The 4,124-nt window shown below is 42.0% G+C and overlaps 1 non-coding gene across 1 annotated transcript; it reads left to right on the top strand.

Moving 5' to 3' along the window:
* The first annotated feature begins 1,826 nt into the window (after positions 1-1,826).
* Positions 1,827-1,899, top strand: TRNAE-UUC. The gene has a single exon. It is a non-coding gene; the product is annotated as a tRNA-Glu (tRNA).
* The last annotated feature ends 2,225 nt before the right edge of the window (positions 1,900-4,124 follow it).

The following is a 4,124-nucleotide window of genomic DNA, read 5'->3' on the forward strand; positions in this document are numbered from 1 at the left end:
CATGCAAAAATCTTCAACAAAATATTAGCAAATCAGATCCAACAATACAGTAAGAAAATCATACACTATGAAATCCTGACATTAGTGACAACACGGATAAAAGTTAAAGATATTTGGCTAAGTCAAGTAAGTAAGACAGAGAAAGACAAATACTGTGATTTCATTCATACATGGAATCTAAAAATAAATGAGCAAACAAAATAAAACAAAAACAGATACAGAGAACAGATTCATGGTTATCACAGGGGGGCAAGCTAATGGGTGGGGGGAGTCAGCTGTGAGGTAACTAGACTGTGGTGGTGATCATTTTGTAGTGTGTACAGATATATTATCATATTTCACAACCAAAATTCATGTACTCAAAATATTGCTTAACATCCTAATACTCAAGAACTGAGGGGACTCATAGGGATCAAATAGAGCAATACTCTCATTTTATGAAGGAGAAAACAGAAACAAGGAGCTTAAGCAACTAATTTAAAGTAATATTGCAGGTTAGTAGAAAAACAGAACTAGAGTCCAGGTGCTCAAGTCCACTGGCTCTTCCATTACATCACTTATTACACTCAGGTTTTTGCATTTTTCCAGGCTACAGTATAGAAAGGTGAAAGAATTAGCAAAAAGCTTCAACGAGTTCATTGCAAGAGCCTGGATCCTAGACAATGCAGCCTGGAAATGCTATTGCTGCTGCTGCTAAGTCACTTCAGTTGTGTCCGACTCTATGCAACCCCATAGACGTCAGCCCACCAGGCTCCGCCGTCCCTGGGGTTCTCCAGGCAAGGACACCGCAGTGGGTTGCCATTTCCTTCTCCAATGCATGAAAGTGAAAAGTGAAAGTGAAGTCGCTCTGTCCTGTCTGACTCTTCGCGACCCCATGGACTGCAGCCTACCAGGCTCCTCTGTCCATGGAATTTTCCAGGCAAGAGTACTGGAGTGGGGTGCCATTGCCTTCTTTGGCTTAATGGCTCAGTTGTGTCCAACTCTGGACCGTAATCCAATGGACTGTGGCCTGCCAGGCTCCTCTGTCTGAGGGATTTCCCAGGAAGTAATATTGGAGTGGGGTATCACTTCCTACTCCAGGGAATCCTCCCAACCCAGATATCTGGGAAGCCTGGAAGTGCTAATAGGGAAGGTGTATTTACTCTGCAAAAGCCCCGAGAATGGATATTTCCAGAGACCTTCCCAGGTGCCAGGCATTTCATACACTGTGATACTTAATCCTGCAGACATATGAGGGTGGTAAAGGCATTCTTTCTGGAAAAGGAGGAGGCAATGAGACTCAGAAAACATCCTAAGATCTCCTAGTTGGTAAACGTGGCTGAGCTGCGCATGCCCAACCCCAGTCCTGTGATCTACCTGTTAGACTATGTTACCTTGGAGACCAATACACAGATGCACTTCCTAAACCACCAATGAAAGCTTCCCCTATGTGCACGGATGCTTCTGTCTGACTGGTGTCCACAGCTAGATGCATTTTACGATGGTCTGCCTAATTGAACCAATAAAGAAAAAAAAATTATTCGGAATGACCACAGCCATTAAGCTGTGTTTTAGACACATGGAAAGATGGGGTCGGTCATCTAGTGCTCCTCTGACCCACCTCACTGATAACATAGCTCTTGAGAGAGCGTGAATTTCGTGTCAAAGTTTAAAAGTTTATACTTAAAGCCTAAATTTTCCTGGGAAGAGTACAACTGAATAGGACAATATCCTAAAGTGCTTTGTTACTTGTAGATGATTTAAAAGTAAAATCTATTTTTTCCATTGTGATATTTTTAGCAATACTTTTGGCCATGTAGAGAAAACAAGATAGTTACTCAGGGACTTCCCTGATGGTCCAGTGGTTAAGACTCTGTGCTTTCACTGCAGGGGGCACAGGTTCAATCCCTGGTCAGGGAACTAAGGTTCCACAGGCCATGTGGGGTGGCCAAACAAAAATAATTGCTCGGAATCCATGTCAGAGTGCTTTTTAAAAGATGGATCTTCGGTAAGAACAATGAATTCTTTAGAGTATGTTGAAAATCAGTATACTGGTCCATTGTCACTTTTGATGTCTGGTCCTTCTCCTTTCTACGTGGCCTCAGTCATCCCAGCTGATTTCAGTGTCAACTGAAGCTGCAGGTGCCACAGTGCTGCAGTCTCTACTATAACTATTCCATTTTTCAGTTTAAAGTCCCTTCCAGGAGGTAAGACCAATGGATCCAGTATCCTGACTGCACGTCATTTGATTGATTGATGCTAGTTGTGAATAAATCCATCTTCCCTTTGTACTTTATCCTTTTTATAACCCAACTCCAATTTTCCCTCCTTACCCCATCCTGTGTTAGCAGTACAAACTTTCAGATACCTTCCTGATATTTCCCCAGGTGGAGCTACCTCAGCCATAGATATTTCATCTGTAATTAACATTTACATAATTTGCAAGTGCTTTTCTTGGTATGATATTATTGTCTTAAGAAAGAGGATTTGTTGTCAAGGTGACCAAGAAGGTGCAACGTACAATATGGATTTTCTCGAAACTGCTTTGTTAGACTCTGACTCTGTTTAGAAGGTTTTGTCAGATGACTGCAAAGTACCCGATGGTGGCTTGACATCTTCTGAATTTTCTGCCTCTTCGCATTGCTTAGGTAGGCCCTGACCACCTATCCATTTCCCCTAAAGTTTACTAACACAGCAGTTTTTCCAACCAACCTTGATTCTACTTCCACTAAATTCAATCTCCTCACTGGTCACACTCAGCAATCACATCTCATACATTTCAGGCTCCAAAGCGTACAAAGTAAAACCGGAGGAAGGAAAAACAGAGGAGATTAGAGGTAAGGCTCAAGGGGTAAGAAGTTTTTTGCAAAACTAAATCCACACTGTTCTTTATTATTTTTAGATCATACAGATTTTTGAGGATGGGCAAGAAGTAGAGAAATAGAGCTTTTAAAAGGTGCTGAAAGGAAAAAAGAATAGATATTGTGATGTAGAGGCACCAGGGCTATCTTTAAATATTTCATCATTCTCCTCCTGTTTATTCTTCCATTCATCCCTCATTTGATAAGTTATCGTGTTCTGGGTCCTGGGTGCCAAGAGGAATAAGAAATAAGCTGATTTCAAGAAAGTATAGCGCGGCAAACCAGCTGTCAGTTCATGTCATTTGATTCTGGCTCTGATTCTTAATCTGCCCCCACTTCCTTCCAGTCCCTCACTACATGCCTTTACTATATTTTACTTGCATTTTTGCAACATTTTGCTTCCACCCCAGTGCTGCAACCAAAGTAGCTACTTTGCTAAAGCAGACAGAACAAGTCCTAACTCTGCTTATGTGTCTGAAATGACCCCCGCAAGAGGCTGGTCCCCAGCTCCCCTTCTAGCTTTGCCTCTTTCTGTGTCTCAGTATTCTCCATGATCCAGCCACACCTGACTCCACCAGCACATCTGTATTATTTTGTTTGTGCTTTCTGGAATGTTCTTCTTTCTCTTTTCTGTCTGGTGTTAATCAGGTGTCTTCAGAGAAACAGAACCAGTAGAATACACACACACACACACACACCAGCTATTTATTTATTTTAAGGACTTGTCTCACACTATTATAGGAGCTGGCAAGTTTTCAATTGTGCTGTAGGCTGGAAAGTCAGGAGAGGGTTGTAGTCTGGAGTCCAAAGTACACAGGGGAGCAGACTGAACACCCAGGCAGGGTTTCTTATTTTTTATACTTCAGTCTTGAGGAAAATTTATTCTATTTTGGGAAACCTCAGCCTTTGCTCTCAATACTTTCAGCTGATTGGACAAGGCCCACCCACATTGTGGAGGGTAATCTGCTTTACTCAAAGTCTACTGATTTAAATGTTAAGTACATCTTAAAAAATACCTTCATAGCAGCATGTAGACTGGAGTTTGACCAAACAGCTTTGTCACAGCTTAGTGAAGTTGACACATAAAATTAACCATCACATGCCTCAAACCTTCACCTCTTTGAAAGATTAGTTCAAATAAGACCTCTGATGGAAGCTTTCTTACCTTGGCATAGTTTAGCCAGGTGTAGCCTGGTGCTAAAAGGAGTTGTAGATCAGGGATCGATATTGGCACCAGGGGGCAGCAATCTGTTCATTTTCCCAGCTAAGGAGGCGTGGTTCTCC

The sequence above is a fragment of the Bos indicus x Bos taurus genome, chromosome 9 (assembly GCF_003369695.1).
Source record: "Bos indicus x Bos taurus breed Angus x Brahman F1 hybrid chromosome 9, Bos_hybrid_MaternalHap_v2.0, whole genome shotgun sequence".
In the NCBI taxonomy this organism is placed as follows: Eukaryota; Metazoa; Chordata; class Mammalia; order Artiodactyla; family Bovidae; genus Bos; species Bos indicus x Bos taurus.